General features: G+C 37.6%; 2 pseudogenes; one reads left to right on the top strand and one right to left on the bottom strand.

Moving 5' to 3' along the window:
• Window positions 1–6,571: 6,571 nt before the first annotated feature.
• On the bottom strand, window positions 6,572–7,780 carry LOC114506012 (annotated as a pseudogene).
• A 32-nt stretch (window positions 7,781–7,812) lies between these two features.
• LOC114506011 lies at window positions 7,813–9,012 on the top strand (annotated as a pseudogene).
• Window positions 9,013–19,906: the final 10,894 nt, after the last annotated feature.

Below are 19,906 nucleotides of genomic sequence, written 5' to 3'. Positions count from 1 at the left end.
GGTAAGGTGAATCTAGGGGGTCCATTCAGTAATAGTATATTGTCCCCTGCCCATGGGTCTGTTCTGTAACAATACCAGTGTTTTCTACACTTCAGCCATATATATAGCACCTTCATAATTTTGACATGCAAGCTACTATAATAACAATTGATTAAATAAATAAATATATGCATTAATAAGTTAGAGCCCTTTAGAACAATGTGTATCAAATACTAAATGCTCAATAAATGTCACCTATTATTTTTAGTTTTTTAAAACAACTTTATTTTTTAAACTTGTTAACTTTGGTCTCATTCTAAGTAATACTGTGACATAGTTTCGATGTCTAATTTATATTTTATTTTTAATTTTTATTGAATTTATTGAGTATAACACTGGTTAACAAAATTATACAGGTTTTGGGTGTACAATACTACAGCATGTCACCTGTACACCATATTGTGTGTTCACCAGCCCTAAGTCAAGTCTCCTTCCATCACCATTTATACCCCCATACCCTGTTCCACCTCCCTTTTCTTCACCTTCTACAATCCCTACACTATCTTCTGTATCCATGAGTTTTTTCTCTTTCTTTTTCTCTCAATCCTTGTACTCCCCTACCAAATTCCCCACCCTATCCCCTCAACAGCTGTCAGCCTGTTCTCTATGGATCTGTCTCTATTTTGCTTGATAGTTAATTTTTATATTTTTTAAAATACAGTATTTTACATACCCATTAAAATGTTTATCCACATTGCTTCAAAAAAATTTCTTTGTGTTATCAGTGTTACCTGTACCACACAAAAAAACACAAAGTTTAATGGGTGCTCAATAAGCTCTGAATAAATGTTTCATTCTGTTGCTAAACTAAAGCATAGTTAGTATGTTCATTTCCGGTCCCTTTGCCTCCTGTCTGTGTGACTTAGAGCAATTTAACAGTTATATGCCTCAGCTTTTTTTCTTTAAATTAAATGTAGTGATGACTATACCTAAGGTTAAAGGGGGTAATGTCTATAAAACTTTTAACATAGTGCATGATACACGGTAAGGGTTCAAAATGTAAAATAGCATTATTACCTTTTTGTAAAGTCCACCTGATGAGAAATTCTAAAACTTCAGGAATTTAACACTTGAATAGTCCTCTGGGAAGTTAATAATATATATAAGGGGTATTATTCAAAGGATCTCCATAATTGTGTATAATTTTTAAAAATTTAGGTAAAATTCACATAAAACAAAGTTAACCATTTAAAAATGAACAGTTCAGTGGCATTTAGTACAATGACAATGTTGTGTAATTTTGTCATGCCAAAGGAAACTCTGTGTCCTTTAAAGAGTTGCTTCTCATTCCTCCCCCTCCCTGCTCTGGCAATCACCAGCTCGTACGCTGTCTCTTTGGATTTTCCTGTTTGGGATATTTTCTGTAAATAGGGTCATATGTGAGTTTTTGTATCTGGCTCTTTTCACTTAATGTATATTTTCCAGTTTCACACATTGTAGCATGTATCAGTACTTTATTATTTTTTTTATGGTAGAATAATCCATTTTCAATGTATACCACAGATTGTTTATCCATTCTCAGACTGATAAACATTTGGGCTGCTTCCATCTTTTGGCTATTATGAATAGTTCTACCTTCAACATGTGTGTGTATGTGTACTTGTTTGAGTACCTGCTTTCAATTCTTTTGGATATATACCTAGTGGTGAAATTCCTGGTTCTGTGGTGAATCTACATTTAACTTTTTGAGGAACTGCCAAGCTATTTTCTGTAGTGGCTGAATGAGTTCACCTTCCCACCAAGAATTTACAAGTGTTTCAATTTCTTGACATCCTCGCCAACACTTGTTATTTTCCATTAAGGAATAAATGGTATAAGTATCCTAGTGGGTGTTAAGTGGTACATTATTGTGGTTCTGATTTGTATTTTCCTAATGACTAATTGTGTTGATCATCTTTTCATGTATGTGCTTGTTGGCAATCTATTTATATTCTTTGGGAATATGTCCATTCAGGCTCTTTGCCCATTTTTAAATTGGTTTGTCTTTTTGTTGTTGAGCTGTAAGAGTTCTTTTATATGTTCTGGATATTAGATCCTTGTCAGATAAATAATTTGCAAATATTTTCTCCCATTCTGTTGATTGACATTTTATTTTTTTGATAATATCGCTTGATGCACAACGTTTTAAAATTCAGTCCAGTTTATCTATTCTTTTGTCACTTGTGTTTTTGGTGTCATGTCAAAAAATCCATTCCTAAATCCAATGTCATCAAGGCTTACCCTTATGTTTTCTTTTTAAAATTTTGTGGTTTTAGCTCTTGTATTTAGGTTATTAATTTTTGTCTATGATATGACATAGAAGTCCAAATTTATTCTTTTACATGTAGATATCCAGTTGTCTCAGCATCATTTGTTGAGGAAACTATTCTTTGTTGAATGGTTTTGGCATGCTTATAGAAAATCAATGGACTATAGATGTACAGGTTTATTTCTGGACTCTCAATTTTGTTCCATTAATCTGTAAGTATCTGTATGCCAGTACCACACTGTTTTGATTACTGTAGCTTTGTAGTAACTTTGAAATCAGGAAATGTGAGTCTTCTTTGTTTTCTTTTTAAATGTTGTTTTTGGATATTTGGGGCTCCTCATAATTCCATATTAATTTGATGATTACCTTTTTCATTTCAACAAAAAGGACATTGGAATTTTGGTAGAGATTGCATTGACTCTGTAGATCAATTTGAGTAGTAATCTTAATGATATATTATGTCTTCAGATCCAGAACAGGGGGTAGTTTTTAATTTATTTAGGTCTTTAATTTCTTTTAACAATGTTTTGTAGTTTTTAGTGTATTGAGTGCTTGATTAAAGTTATTCCTATTTTATGGTTTAGGGTGTTATTATAAATGTATCGTTTTCTTAATTTTCTTTTGGGATTATTCATTGCTGATATATAAAACTATAATTGATTTTTGTGTGCTGACCTTATGCTCTTGAACTTTGCTAAGTTGATTAATTGTAATAATTTTTGTGGACTTTTTTTGAGTTTTCTCTATATAAGATCATGTCATCTACAAATACAGATAGCTTTACTTCTTTTGAGCTTGTATGCTTTTATTTTCTTGTTAATTACTCTGTCTAGAACTTCCAGTACAATAGAATAAGTGGCCAAAGTAGGCATCCTTGTCTTGTTCCTAATTTGGGGGTAAAAATTTTAGTATTATTCTATAACATCTGTTGATAGCTGTTTTTCATATACAAGTATGTCCTTATAAACTTAATGAAGTTTCCTATTATTCTTGTTTATTGGTTTTTAATTATAAAAAGGTGTTTGATTTTGTTCTTTTTCTGCATCAACTGAGATGATCATGTCTTTTCCCCCCCTTTGTTCTATTCATATGGTTATAACATGTTTTTATATATTGAACCACTTGTGCATTCTTGGGATAAATCTTAGTTGGTCTTGGTATATACTTTTATTTATTTTTATTTTTTGCATTTCAATAACTTTATTGAAATGTATATCCCTTAGTACCAAAACATAATGGTAGTTCATTAGGTTATTTCCGCTAACTCAAAATTAACAAGGATGTAGTCAAAATATTGAAATATATCAGCCTTTTGGGAAAACTGAAAGGAATCTACAACCATTGTTTACAATAGTATAAGATATACTGTGGTTCTTTGGTTTACTTTCCAATGCATATTTATCCATAACATGATGTCAAAATTGGGTACACTTATCCTACATGGACTCAGGATACACTTTGCACCAAGTAACCATTTATAACTCTTTTAACCTGGGCTGGTATAGCTCAGTGGGTTGAGCATGAGCCTGCAAACCAAAGTGTCACTGGTTTGATTCCTGGTCAGGGCACATGCCTGGGTTGTGGGCCATGTCCCACTTGGGAGCACGTGAGGGGCAACCACACACTGATATTTCTCTCCTTCTCTGTATCCTTCTCTCCCCCTCTCTCTGAAAAATAAATAAATACAATCTTTAAAAAATTATAACACTTTTAACACTGCATCTCTCCTTATATTCACTGACTTAATAAAAAATCCTGAACACTATTTCAGCAACATCATGATTATGAAGACGCATATTTACTTAAGACTTTGTGTTGGCATAGTAGGGGAAATTAGTGAGAGTATATTCTCTTCATTTTAAACAAAATTCTAAATTAGAAGCAACAGTGGTTTTGTAAAAATAGTCCTTAGTGAAAACTTCTGGAGTGTTAAATCAGCAAGTTTTTAGAGTGATATTAACTTATTTTGAGTCACTAATACAGTAAAACTAATTTTCTTGATGGGGAAGATTATACCAAAGCAGTAGATTTTGTACACAAACTTTTTTTTCCTGGACACAAATATCACCTGTTTTCTAGAAAAAAATATTAAGGATAAATTAATATGCCAAAGTTAGCCTTGGCTTGTGTGGCTGAGTGGATTGAGTGCTGGCCTGTGAACCAAAGGTAGCTGGTTCAACTCCCAGTCAGGGCACATGACTATGTTGTGGGCCACGTCCCCAGTATGGGCCACCAAAAGGTAACCACACATTGATATTTTGCTCCCTCTTTCTCTCTCCCTTTCCCTCTGTTTAAAAATAAATAAATAAAATCTTTAAAAATATATGCCAAAGTTACTAGGTATGTAGTTTTTTAAAAAATATTTTATTTATTTATTTTTAGAGGGGAAAGGAGGGAGAAAAAGAGGAACAGAAATATCAGTGTGTGGTTACCTCTTGGCACCCCATACTGGGGACGTGGCCCACAACATAGTTATGTGCCCTTGTTACAGGGTGCAGCCAAGACGGGGGGCCCCAAATGGGCATTTGAAATGGGGTCCAGAACTTAAAGTGTCCAGGAGATTTTGGGATGTCTCCATCCCTCCCCCCCCCCAGGGTGTGGGTTGGGGGAAGGGACAAATGGAGCAGGGCCATTGAGAGCTGTTTTGCATAGCAACAGCCTTGCAGCTAAGCTCTGGTGTAGTCATTTAACATATCTATAGCCTTTGGCTGGTCGCTTAGATATGTTAAATAGCTGTGGCCATGCCCTGAGCCAAGGGAATGGAAGTAACTTCCCCACCAAGACGTACCGGGGAGGCAGGTCCCCTGAGTTACAGCGCCTGCGTGGGAGCTGGGAGAAGATTGGCTCCATGACATGGGATGACACCTGCCCAGACCCATGATGGCGACCAGAAAAGCTGGAGAAGACAGCAGATTGAGGGCAAGTGTGCCCAAGTGTAGGAGGAATTGGAAATGGGGCTGCAGAAGAAGATTGGCGTGGGGGATTTAAACGCAGACATGGCAGCCATTGGGAGGAGAACCACATGGCCTTGATGGAGTGGAGACTCCTGCAGCCCTGAAAGAGGGAGAACCACGCGGCAGCCCTGGAGGAGAGAACCATGCAGTTTTGGCAGAGTGGGGACTCTCCCTTCCTGCAGCCCTGAGAGAGAGAACCACGTGGCCTGGCAGAGTGGGGACTCCTGTGGCCCTGGGAGAGAAGACCACGTGCCTGTGCCAGAGTGGGGACCCCCACAGCTTTAGAAGGGGGAACCACCACCTGGTTTTAGCAGAGATCCTGGCGACTCAGCCAAGGGTGCCGGGAACCCAGGGAGGTCTCCCAGTCGAGAGGGATTACTAACAGAAGAACCAGAGGACTGCCTGAGCCATGGACTTCTATTTCCTTTCCTGAGATACGGTACTCTGGACTGGGCAAAGGGGGAAGGAAGGAAGGACTGTGTGTTTGTGGGTGTTTTTAGGGACTTTAAGATTTTTTTTTGATAAAGACATTAGGTCACTACTTTAAGTTAGTATAGCATTAAATAAACATTTTCTTTCCTTTTCACGAATCTCTGGCATCTCTGGCATTGAGAGACGTCTTTCCTAGGGTGGCGGACATAATGGACCCGGGGACTTCTTTCAATAGTAGTATATCATCTCAGGCCCCCCTTCTTGTTGTGTTCTGTAACACCCTGACTAGGAGTTGAAACAGCTACCCCTTGGTCTGCAGGCCAGCACTCGATCCACTGAGTCACACCAGACAGGGCTAGGTATGTAATTTTGCTTTATATAAAATGTCTTCAAATTTAAATATAAATCTCATGTAGCAATAAAGTCCATTATCTCTGGATAATCTGTTACTTGCATTATGAGTGCTAAGAAACCATTTCATTGTCTAAAATAGTAATCCTTACTCTGTTAAAAGTGCATTTGTGAGATGCTGGTTTTGAGATAAACCTCTAAATTTTAAATTTAAATTTAAATTAAGTAGGTTATCATTTCTAATACTGTCTATACTGATCCAATATAGAAATATTAGAAATGAATATTCACAGTTTACCTTTCCAGGCTTGTCATTAACATTTCACATTATATTCTTGGTTTTGTTTGAATGTCTCAGATAAATTCAAATTTCAGCATAATTCTACTACAGGGTAATGTTAATTAGTCAGTTTCCCCAAATCTGAGAACATCAATGCTAATGTAGTTGTGATGTTTTGTGGATTCACAGCTTAAATCCACTTTAACATTATAAAATTCATACTTCAGGATTGTGGAGAAGGGCTTCAGAGAAGTGTTTTTGTTGCTGTAATAATCCAATTAAGGAACCATTTCAGGAATTGTTGGAAGGTGAGTTATTCTGTAGTACCTATGCTTCAGTTTCAATGCAGTTCACCCAGAAACAATCCATCTAAACTTCTGAACATTTGGTTTGGGATACTTGTTTGATGAATGCTCAGGTAAACACTCAATATGAACTCTTGCCAGAAGGTCAAATCTCTGCCATTTATCTTGGAATAATTTTCTGAAGATATTCTATGCCTTCTGTTAACTCCACACACTTTTGTGTTTGGATCTCCAGTGCAACGATAGACAATGCCAAGGCTTTGCTTTAGAAAATAGGATCCTGCCGCAGCATGCCCTAAGTCAAGCTTCCAATATTTCAAAATTAATGGTGTTTCTCCTTTCGAATGGTAAGTTCTCTTAGATGACTAAATAATAGAGTTGCAAAAATGGAGAGCAGTAGCAACTTTGACTTTCCAGCACACCTTTCCAATACGATCTTTTTCATTTTCATCAGATCTGAAACTGAACCTCTACTGCAGCTGTCCAGGCAATTGGATCAATTCCCTTGCCAGTGGGACATTCCTTTCCTCTCCTACTGATTTCACAGCCAGGTAGAAACAGCTTAGTCCAACACCCCAAAGGTGCTTGGGCTGTACCTTCATTTTGGACAGGAATCTGTCCAGTAAATTCACAGCTATAAAAAGTGCTTCTGTGTTGAAGCCAAAGGACTGAGTTAGACTAAGAAGACATTTTACTTCAAAGTCTCTTAGTCTTGCTGTCACCCTGAGGCCATTATCATATGCAGATTCAAATAGTTTCAAGCCCTAGACCTTTGGCTGACATTTCTGCTCTTTGATCTCCAATGCAGCTCCTTCGCACCCTCCCCTTCCCCCGCCTGCTCTCACCTGGGCCCATGATATCAGACCTGAGAGGCTGTATAAGTCTTTTAATATTCTGCTGGATTCAGTTTGGTAGTATTTTGCTGAGGATTTTTACATCTATAATCATAGGAAACGTTGGTCTGTAGTTTTGTTTTTTTCTTTTCCTTGAAGTGTCTTTGGTATTAGGGTAAAACTGGCCTTATCCAATGAGTTTGGAAGTGCTCCCTCCTTTTCTATTTTTTAAGAAGAGTTTGATTTTTCTTCCAGCAGTTCAGCTCCAGCTCAGGTGGCTTCAGGACCCATTTGCTTCACAGACCTATTTGCTGGCACCCAAGAGCCTCCCTCGCCATGCCCTGCACTGTGCCTTAGCCCCAGCGACTGTATGGGTCCCGGCAGTGCCCGGGGCGTGGGCTGGGTGGTGGCGGGCCTGGTCCTCAGGCCGGCTCCTGCGATTGCCTTTAGAGGCCGATGTGGGGCCAGTGGTGAGTCAGCCAGTGGCTTTGGCTGCATCCCTTCCAGTCGCAGATGATTTAACCAATGGTCCATATGATGATGCCCTAAATTCTGAACAACTTCAGAAACTCTTTTATCTGCTTCAGTCAGCTGAGGATTCTGTAATTACTGAAAGAGCTTTGGGCACTCTGGGTGGCAATGAAGGCTTTTCAGCTAACCAAGCCATTATTCATGAATTGAATGGTAGAACAATTGTTGGAAGCAAAATCAAAGATCCCAACCACAGTATTAAAGAAAAAGCTTTAAATGCACTGAGTAAGCTGAGTGTGAATGTTGAACACTAAATCAAGGTAAAGGTATACATCAATCAATTCTGTGAGGATGTCTTCTCTGGTCCCCTGAACTCCCCAGTGCAGCTGTCCAGACTGAAGTTGTTAACAAACATGACAGTTAACAGTGAGCATCTGTTTAATGGGTACATTACAGACCCGTTGCAAGTGTTGCTTACAGGAAATGGAAGCAGCAAGGTTCAAGTTCTGAAAGTGCTCTTGAATTTGTCTCAAAATCCATCCATGACAGAAGGACTGCTTGGTGTCTGCCCGGATTCATCACTCCTTCGCCTTTATGGTGGCCACATGACAAAGGAGATTCTTTTTCAAGTTCTTATGCTATTTCAGGATATAAATAACTGCCTCAAACAGGAAAACCATTTAGCTATTCAGCTTATTTCCACTAAAGGTTCATTGTTTTTCCTGTTATATGGAAAAGAATGTGCCCAGAAAATGAGTATTTGTTAATCACCATGATGCAAATGTGAAGGAAAAGGTAGCAGTAATACCCAAATTATGACTGATAGGTTATATTTTTCCAAAGAGTAATACTGTCTGGAAGTAATGCATGTAAACTTCTTTATCTTTTTTACAAAGGGAGTCTTTCACCTACTGAATTTAAACAGTAAATACCAGATTTCATCATTTACACAACTATAACTTGCCATGGTCCTCTGGTTTATTTTGGACCTTTTTTTATGTCAAATTAATAAAATAGCTTGTTCTGAAACATTTATTTCTTTTTACTTTGCTATTGGTTGAGCTACTTCAGTTATTTCCTTGACAAGAAGTAATAGTGAGCTTTTTACATGTAAGCTACTTTTTTACTCTTCGCTGTGTTTTGTAATTACTCACCTGAGAGAGCATTTGTATGCAATTGCTTTAAAACTGCCTTAGGAATGACCTTGTTCTTTTACTAGTAATAAAATCCTAAGATCTGGAGTCCACCTGCCAGCCTAGCCATACTGCTTTTGAAAGTGTGTTCTAATCATTAGAATCTATTTTAGTCAATGAAAATTGTAAACTTAGGAGAACTGTTTCCTAGCACTCGCCCATTCACTTCATTGTTCCAACATATAAAGATGCTGTGTATAAAATACTGGGATCCATCAAAATATCAACCTATAGACAATTGGTTAAATTAATTATCTAGTCTTAAAAGAACTAAGAAGGCTTGAATGTGCTGATGTGGAGACACACTCAGGAAATGTGGGTGTTTTTTAAATTAAAAATATGCTTATATGTGGACAGCACACTTTTAGAATGGTATTCAAACTCCTGGGGTTGGGACTATGGAGTGAGGAAGTGATCTTTCAATTGACTCTTCCTTCTGCTGTTTGAATTTTTTACTATGGCATACATTTTGAAATAATTTTTTAAATAGAAATTTTTTTAAAGAGGAATGTTTAAGAGGGGTTGGTGTTAATTCTTCTTTAAATATTTGGTAGAATTCACCAGCGAAGCCCTAGATTTTAATGAGTTTGGAGACTTTTTTGTGTGTGTTTGTTTTTTTAAATAACTAAGGTAATGTCTTTACTTGTTCTAATTTTGCTTTGATATTCTATTGCTTCTTGGCTCAATATTAGTAATTTAGGTGTTTTTGAGAATTTGTCCATTTTATCTAATTTATTGGAGGACAATTATTCATAAGTTTTTTAATTTTTATTTCTGTGAAGTTGGTTGTAAAGTCACCATTTTCATTTCTGATTTAAATTATTTACATCCTCTTTAAGTATTTTTATTGATTATGCTATTATAGTTTTCCCAATTTTTCTCCCTTTACCCTCCTCCATCCTGCCCCCCCAACTCTTCAGCATTCTCCGCCCCCCCCCAGTTCATGTCCATGGGTTGTACATATAAGTTCTTTGAGTCCTCTGTTTCCTATAACATTTTTATCTCTCCCCGTCTATTTTGTGCCTATTAACTATGCTGCTTCTTCCTTGTACCTTCCCCCCCATTCCTCCCTTCCCTCTCCCCACTGAACTCCCTCTGTGTGATGTCTATTTCTCTGATTCTGTTCCTGTTCTAGTTGTTTGCTTAGTTTTTGTTTTCATTGTTTTTCTTTTCTTTTAGGTTCACTTGTTGATAGTTGTGAGTTTGTTGTCATTTTATTGTTCATATTTTTATCTTCTTTTTCTTAGGTAAGTCCCTTTAACGTTTCATATAATAAGGGCTTGGTGATGATGAACTCCTTTAACTTGACTTTATCTGGGAAGCACTTTATCTTCCCTTCCATTCTAAATAAAAGATTTGCTGAATAGAGTAATCTTGTATGTAGTTCCTTGCCTTTCCTGACTTCAAATACTTCTACCTGGCCCCTTCTTGCCTATAAGGTTTCTTTTGAGAAATCAGCTGATAGCCTTATGGAAACCTTTTTAGGTAACTGTCTCCTTATCTTTTGCTGCTTTTAGGATTTTTTCCTTCTCTTTCATCTTGGATTATGTAATTATGATGTGTCTTGTGTATGCTTCCTTGGGTCCACTTTCTTTGGGACTCTCTGAACTTCCTGGATTTCCTGGAAGTCTATCTCCTTGTCCAGATTGGGGAAGTTTTCCTTCATTATTTGTTCAAATAAGTTTTCAATTTCTTGCTGCTATTCTTTTCCTTCTGGCACCCCTATAATTTGGATATTGGAATGTTTCAGGTTGTCCCAGAGAATCCTCAGCCTCTCTTTTTTTTTTTTTTTTTGATTCTTATTTCTTCATTCTGATCCAGTTGGATGTTTATTTCTCCCTTTTGTTCCAAATCATTGCTTTGATTCCTGGTTTCCTTCTTGTCACTGTTGGTTCCCTGAATACTTTGCTTTATTTCATTGTGGGTATCTTTCATTTGTTCTTTCATTTTTCAACTAAGCTCAATCAGTTCTGTGAGCATTTTGATTACCAGGGCTTTAAATTCTCCATCAGATAGGTTGGCAATCTCCTAATTGCTTAGTTTTAAGGTTTTGCTGTATTCTTTCATTTGGGCCATATTTCTTTGTCTTGGCGCAGCTGATAGGTTATAAGGGGGCGCGGCCTTAGGTATTCACCCAGGCAGGGCAACCTGCTTAGCTGTGCTGCCTGTGGGGGAGAGGCCAGAGAGTGAACAATGTAGCTTGCCTGCTCATCTCTAGCGCACTTTCCAACAGACTCTCGTGTCAGACTTGAAGTATCTCCCACTGCAGCAACCCCAACCTTAGCCCACAGCTCTGAGTCTCAGTTTTCCCCTTCAGTCACTCCTGCACAGCTCCACCAATCTCAGCAATCAGCCCCACCCCTCAGGCTGTTTTTCTGAGTCACCAGCCCTGAGGGTTCCGCCTTACCAGTCTGGTTGTTCTGGTTGATTTTTTCTGTAATTCTTTGGTTGTTGGAGTTCCATGCAGTTTGATTTTCTGGCAATTTTGGTTGTTTGTCGATTTTAGATTGGTTGTTGTCCTCCTTTTGGTTGTATGAGGAAGTGAAGGGTTTCTGCCTATGCTTCCATCTTGGCTGGAACTCTCTGCTCTAATCTTTATTATTTTCTTCTGTTAGATTTGGGCTTAGTTTCTTCCCTCTTATACATTTTTTTTTTAGTTTCTTAATGTGTGTTTTGGACTGAACTGCATCCCCCTAAAATTCATATATTGAAGCCCTAACCCTCAATATGGCTTTTTTGAAGGTAAGGCATTTGGGGAGGTTAAAAGAGGTCATAAAGGTAGTACTGCTTTTCTGGAGAACCCTGGCTAATACATTCTCCTTTTACTCATTTCTAAATCTTCAACCAAGGGTATATTTATTGATATATTTTTACAGGAAATTCTTTCAAGCCTCTTCTACCAAAAAACCCCTTAAAACAAATGAGAAAGACCATGCTTGTTTTTTTCTTTTTTCTTCTTCTTTCCTCCTCCTCCTTCTCTTCCTCATCCTTCTAACATTTTGTGGTTCTATCAACATATCAATATTTAACAAAGCTTAAGAAAAAGTAATTGAATAATGGTACATACCTGCTTTGGACAGGGACAAGGTTTTCATAAGAAATGCTAAATATATGAACTTTATTAAAAAGGGGATGATTTTTGCCACTATAGGGACTGGCATGTCTGAAATCTGTAGGGCAAACTGGCAGGCTGAAGATCCAGCAAGGAGTTGATGTTGCAGATCTGAGTCTGAAGGCTGAACGCTCAGGCAGAATTTCTGTCCTATGGGTAAAATTTGTTCTTTGGAAAACTATGTTCTTTGCTCTTAAGGCCTTCACCTGAATGAATGAGGCTTTCTCACAGCATGAAGGATAATCTGCTCACCTTGAAGTTACCTGATTGTAAATATTAATCAAATCCAAAAAAATACCTTCATGACCAAACAACTAGTCACCATAGTCTTGCCAAGTTAACGCATAAAATCAGCTGTGTAGAAATATGATCATTTTAGAGTAATAGTTGAAGATATTAGATGAGATGGCCTAAACAGCGGGTGACACTTATGAGATGCCTTGAATGTTTTTTATTTGACCAAAATTTTTTTTACAAAAAAACCCAAGTTAAATCAAGTATATTTCAAAATAACTACCTTAGGCAAGTAAATGCATAACCGTGTCCCTATCTGTGAGGGATTAATCAGAATGTTTGTGATTGCTAAAAGCAATTATGACAAAGAACAGTGTGATTATCAAATAAATAGTTGTTTGTGTTGTCCAGGATACACCCTTTATCTCATGCTCACTCTCTTTGGGGGGGTCATTTATAGTAACTCAAATTGTGAGTCAGGATGTAAGATGCTTCCTGATGTCACAGTAAAAATTTTTGTGAGACTAATGAGCTACAGGGACTTCATAAATGGATAACCTATGGAATTGAAATTGTATTTAAAAATGGATATATTTCTCTTGCAGATATCCTTGGGAGACAGTTTTCTTGCCTCCTATAATTATTTTGACACAGGCCCCATACTAAGGTAACAGTCCCTTTTCATAAGTTGTCAGATGTCTGGAACCCCAACTATATTAACCAATCTTACAGATTTGTTAGAAGCATCAAATGAGTAATGAGTATGAAAGCATTTTGGAAAGGATCAAACGTTAAAAAATTGATGATACTGGTAAGACAATGAATGTACCAAAGATTACAAAATGTTATGACTGAGAATTCATCAAGGCCACATTTGGGTTTCAAATCTTTGTACAATATTTAGATGTATTTTGTCATTTTAGGTGGGAAAGGTGGTTTTATCAAATTTTAGAACTTTTATTGTGTGAAGTAAATCATTAAAGAGTTCATTGAATTCAAGGTTTTTTTTTATTATTGTTCAACTACAGTTGTCTCCATTCCCCCCCCCCCAATTCCCCCCATTTATCCCCCCTTTGATCCTACCCACTTTTGGCTTTGTTCATGTGTCCTTTAAACATGTTCCTTGATGACATTTTTTCCCCATAATCCCCCTCACCCCTCCTTTCTGGTAACTGTCAGTTTGTTCTTTATTTTAATGTCTCTGGTTATATTTTACTTGCTTGTTTGTTGTGTTGATTAGGTTCCACTTATAGGTGAGATTGTGTTGTATTTGTCTTTCACCTCCTGTCTTACTTCACTTAGCATAATGCTCTCCAGATCCATCCATGCTGTTACAAAGGGTAGGAGCTCCTTCCTTCTTTCTGCTGCATAATATTCCATCATATAAATGTATCACAGTTTTTTGATCCACTCACTTACTGATGGGCACTTAGGTTGCTTCCAACACTTGGCTATTATAAATTCAAGGTTTTTTTTTTAAAGATTTTATTTATTTATTTCTAGAGAGGGAAGGGAGGGAGAAAGAGAGAGAAACATCAATGTGTGGTTGCTGGGGCCGTGGCCTGCAACCCAGCCATGTGGCCTGACTGGGAATCAAACCTGCCACACTTTGGTTCGCAGCCCGCACTCAATCCACTGAGCTACGCCAGCCAGGGCTTAAATTCAAGGTTTTAATAGCAGAGGCAGTAATACAGTTTATAGGACTATCAATTTAACAAGTTAAGTGGTCCTTTAAAAGAGAATTCTAAGATCAACTATTTTCATTTATTGTAAAAAATATCAATAATAAAAAAACTTTTGAGAAAGTGTTCTCTTACCTTCTGATCTCTTTTTGCATTCCTGTGAATGCTGGTTTTTTTTTTTTCATCCAAGTCATTCATCTTTTTTTCCTCTGTACCATCTTCCTATGTTATTTCAATTAGAACCAAGGCTTTAGTCACTTGTGTTCCCCAAACTTCCAAATCTGTCTCCAAGTTCCTTCTGATTTCAGGACCACTATTTCTAGCTGCTTGGATATGTCAAAAGAATTTCAAACTAAGTGTGGCCTAAATTAAAGTCTTTATCTTTTTTTTAAACCTCACCTGAGGTCATACTTATTGATTTTAGAGAGAGGGGAAGGGAGGGGAAGAGAGAGAGGAGTGGGTTGCCTCTTGTACACACCCCAACTGGGGACAGAACCTACAACCTTAGCATGTGCCCAGACTGGGGATAGAATCCATGACCTTTCAGTTTATGACTGACTGAGCCACACCAGCCACACCATAAATTGAAATCTTTATCTTTACCTCTGCATCAGCTTCTGCTTCTGAATTTCTGTCTTTGCTAATGGCATCATCATTTTATTAGTTAAGTTAACTCTAGCTGCTGGGTAAATCTCAAAATTTTAGTGGCTTAACACAATAGTTCTTTCTTTCTTGCTAATGTAAAGTCCAATCAATGAGAAGGGGACACAGGCTAATAAGCTCTTCTTTCATCACCCAGCTGGTAGGGGAAAAGAATGGAAGATAAACTGGCAGAGATTTTTATTGATTTTATTCAGATCAAGTGGTATAAGCAGTGCTAATCATTTCCACTTACATTCCTTTGACCAAAAGTTACTTACATTGCCACACCTAACTGCAGGGGAAAATGGGATGTATTATTTGGCTGTGTGCTCAGAAGTAAGAAGGAATAGGTTAGATGGGAATATAGCAGTATCTCCCATAACTCATATTCATGTTCAAGTTTACAACCTCTCATCTTTGACATTCCCTTTTTTTTTAGCCATTAATCTCAATTCCAACCACCTTCTTATCACCAGTCCTTGCATTTCTAGGTCCTTCTCTCTAATACCCTTACTCCATTGTTGCTTTTCCATCAGCACCTATAATCCATTGATTGCTCACTGTTTCACTGCTTGTCATTCCTTTTGTGAGAAGGACCACTTTATTTAATTTCTATCCACTCATGACCACTTTATTCAATTTACATTTGTCCCATAAAATCATTATAATCACTCCTTTGCATACATGCTTGACTCCTTTGATCACTTGCTTCATTCTATCTTCTTGGAAAAACCACAATCCCACTTGAACTCAATTCTCTGCTTGCTCCTTACTTATGCTTGATGCTAGAGAAAAATACAAGACCATGCTGAATGGGCTCAATTTGTATTAATTGAGATTAATTGTAATTAATATTAAAGGTGCCCATAATGCTACCTGGAAATCATACTGGATTTTACTAGTACTCACTCTTCAGCTCTCCTGGATGATTGTTTCATATTGACACCTCAAATTTTCCTCCTCAATTCTCATTCTAAGATGATGAGCATGCATGCTTATTGCATCAAGAAACAAGCAATCAGAAGAGAACTTCCAAAAGCTCTCACCACATCTACACCCATTCAACTATCTGTATTCATTTACCTGGCATTTTCCTCTTATTATAGATAAACTAAATTTATTAGAGAGAGATAAGCAAAGGCTAACCACTTTACCTGTGATCCCATTTCTTCTTAGGATGTGACCTTCAAAAGCAAGGACAATACTCAGGAAATTCTCTCCTCTCTTCCCTGAATCATTACTCTCCTCTTCCACCCAAATTCTCATATTTGTCTCTAGCTAATGTCCATTTTATTTCCTCCCTTAACAGTGAAACTTCACAGAATTGAATATATTCACTGTCTCTCTTTTATCTTCAATTCTCTCTTGAACTACTTCAGCCAGACTTTCATACGTGTTGCTTTACTTACCCTGAATGTATCAAGGTCACTATGACCTCCATGTCATTTTTCAACCCTCATCTTACCTGACCTATTGGTAGCATTTGAAATAGGTGATCACTCTTTCCATCTTGTAACTCTTTTTTTCTCTTGGTTTCCAAATATAAAACTCTTCTGGTTTACTTTCATTTCTTTGGGTGCTCCTCTCAGTCTCCTCCACTGGTTTCTCCCACCTCCCTAAGCTCTAAATATCGAGTGCTCAGATTTCATTTCTCTTTTTTAATTTCACTTTGTCCATGATCTTGTTCAGGCTCATGGATTTAAATACTGTGGTATAGAACTGAAGACTCCCCAGTTTCTATTTCCAGCCTAGACCTCTTCTTGATTTCTAGACTTGTATATTCAATGGATTGTTTGAGAGTTTCTCTTGGATGTCTAAAATTGAATGTCTCAAATTGAACATGTCCCCAAGTGAGTTTTTGCTCTTAGTTTATGAACCTGCTCTTTCTGAAGTTTTCTCCATCTAAGAAAATGGAAATTTAATCTTTCCCGTTGCCCTGGCCAAAACTCTGGGAGTTATTATCTGTGACTTCCCTCTTTCCTTTCAAACCCTACATCCAATCCATCAGCAAATTCTGTTGGTTCCATCTTCAAAGTACATACAGAATCTGACTGATCACTATTCACCAGTTTAACTGCTAATGCTCTGGTCTGAGCCATCATAATGGCTCAGCTGCTTTTCTACAGTAACTTCCTAACTGGGCTTCTTGCTTCTGCCTTCACTCTCCATCCAGTATCCCCTCAACTCCATTCTCAGAGCAGCACTTTTAAAAGATAAGTCAGCTCATGTCATTTCTCTGCTCGAAACCATCCACTGTATTTCCATTTTATTTAGAGTAAGAGCCAAAGTTCTTACAATTGCTTACAAGGCCCTGTATAGACCTCCTGTTTATGCTGACATATCATCCTGCTTTCACCCTTGTGCTCTCAGCCTCACCTACACGGTGTTATTGCTGTTCCCTGATGTTGCCATGCTTACAGGACTGTACTTGTTTCCTCTGCTCAGAAGTCCACTTTCATTGCTTTCTCCCATTTTCTAGGGTTTTTCCCCCTCAAATGTCACCTTTCAGTGAAGCCTTTTTTGATCACACAGAGTGCTTGATCTATAATAAAATAAGGACTGGAAAATTTCTGTTAGATGTCTTAGCATCTCAGAATGACAATCTCAGAAATAAACCTTTTGGTGGGATGATTATGACAGAAGCCAGATTAATGAAATAGTGGGAGGAGAATGAGGAAATAAAGATGACAAGTTAGAGAAAATGTAGGCATTTTGTTTGTGAATGTAAGAGAGAATGGGCAATTCTGGATTACCCTTTTAGCAGATTATGTGCTTAAGGAACACTGAAACAAAGCAAACCTGGAAAGAATTCAGTACTGTACAATTTGAAAATGAGGAACTAAAGGAGTCATCATAAATTTCTAATTTTATTGGCTTTCTGTCAGTTATTTAAATATTTGCATTATTTATGGGAAAAATACCTTAATACTTAGGTCCGTTGAATGATCTTATCTGGCCGTGAATATGGTTATAGGTGAAAGTGGGTGTGGCATCAAGGGATATTGTTTTCTGCCTTTGTTTAGAAGATATTTGGGCTTGTTTAAATGTTGATAGAACAGATCCAGATGAAAGGGCCAGCAGAATATGTATGAGAGGGAAGAGATTATTGATTGTGGCATTTTATCTGAGAAAGTGGCAGGGGATTGAATCTGAGGACAGATGGAAGGATTGACATTAGGGAAGTTGAGGAATAGCTCTCTACTATACCTGTAAGGATAAAGCAAGGTCTGGGCACATATCTAGCTGGGGTTATGGAGCTGGATATGGGAGGGAGAGGGCATTGCTATCTGAGGTCTTCAGTTCCTCTGAGAAGGAAGAAAGACAATTTGAGAGTGAGGAAGGTGTCTGTGACTCAAAGCAGTTAGAAGAGTGAGAAAGACACTGACTAGAAAAACAATGTCAGAGCTCTTTTAAGGTTGGTGATCATGAATCTCCAGTGGACATATTTTGTTACCTAGGTGATTACAAGAAATAATAGGCTTTTTGTTTGAAGCAAAGATCACTGAGGGAAGAGTATTTAAGAGTGGCATTATCTTAAGTAGCCAAATATCCACTTCTTTTTTGCTGTGTAATAAGTCAGTGTGCATGTGGGGAAATGGTAGAGATGGTTTGGAGACAAACACTCTGGAAGGCACTTAATCTATTTTGTTTGGTTTCTTCTTCAGGAATGAGTGAGATTGAGTAACACTAAGCTTTTCCTCAGAGATAAAGCTCTCACTGGAGTGGGTGGGAGTCGAGAGACCTGAGTCATAATTCTGATTCTGCCACTAGTTAGGTTCTCTCTCTGAGTTTTAGCTGACTCTTCAAAAAAGCTGGGAAGAAATGTTCTTATTTTCCTTTCACTTCTAAAATCTGAGTCCATGACTTTCTGTTTCCATCTTGACTGCTTCCATACAACATTCAATGGTGTAAATCATGGACTTCTTTTTGGAGTTGGAAGTGTTTCTTACACATTATCTGAGTCTGAATCCTTGTTTCAAGGTATTGGCTTTTGAGGGGGCCTGATGAACTTGACCATTCTTGATGGCCAGAGTTTGGAACCAATTAAAAGATAAGGCAAAGGAGTCAGGCAGACATAGTTTAAAACATTGTTTTTCTTACTGGTAAATCAGACATTGGCAAATGTGGCTTAGATTTGTAGCCAATGGGCTTTATAATACTGAATTTTAGGAATGAAGTATATTTACCCATCAAAGTCATGGGCATCACAAAGAATTGTAGACTTTTTCACATTGTGTCTGCTGATATTATCATATAAGGAAGCAGAGGAGAACACAGGCATCTTGTAGGCATCCAACTCCCTAATGGCAAGAAGAAAGGAAGGAGTAGAGTCACTGACTATTAGGTTCTGTTCTAAACTTAGCAACCAAGTAAGTTACTCCTTTTAGGGGAGAAATAAGGATTGGGAGGAGAGAGAGAGAGAGAGAGAGAGAGAGAGAGAAGGAGGGAGGGAGAGGGAAAGGAGAAGGAGGAGTAGAAGAAGAAGAAAAAGAAGAGGGGGGAAGGGAAGGAAAGGGAAGGGGAGAAATAAAAGAAAAAAGAAAGGCCAGGTATGAAGCTATTTCACTGGCTTCTCTTCAGCCTCCTTTGCTGCTTTCTCTATATCTTCCTGATTTATGAACATTGGAATATTGGAGGGTTCAGTCCTTAGGAATCTTATGTATCCTCTTCTCTTTCTATTTTCTTTCCTCCAGTTTTATGGCTCTATATACTTAGGATTATGGATGCACAGATTGCCTTATTCATAATAGTATTTCCTTGGGTTAGTACAGAGATAATCAACAAATGCAATTGAAATGAATGAATTTTGGGAGTTGTGTAAATGAAGGAGGAAGAAGTTGTATAAAAGAGGGGAAGAATAGCTTAATCCTGGGCCCAGAGTCTCTGTGTGAAAATTTCCAAGAGCACAGTAGACTGTCACTTTCAGTAATAACTCATGGTTTATTTATTTTTATTTTTTAAAATTACTTTATTTTTATGCTATTAGAGTTGTCCCAATTTAAAGGTTTAAAATTTAGCTAAATTGAAACATGAGGCTGTTTAGGTATACTTGAACCTAGAGAAGAGATAAGAATAAGGTTTTACTTCAAAGATAGACTCTCATCTCTCTTACAAAAGAATTATTTTTTC

The sequence above is a fragment of the Phyllostomus discolor genome, chromosome 9 (genome assembly GCF_004126475.2).
Source record: "Phyllostomus discolor isolate MPI-MPIP mPhyDis1 chromosome 9, mPhyDis1.pri.v3, whole genome shotgun sequence".
Taxonomy (NCBI): Eukaryota; Metazoa; Chordata; class Mammalia; order Chiroptera; family Phyllostomidae; genus Phyllostomus; species Phyllostomus discolor.
Note: the sequence above shows the minus strand (reverse complement) of the source record. Positions and strands in the feature narration are given on the sequence as shown.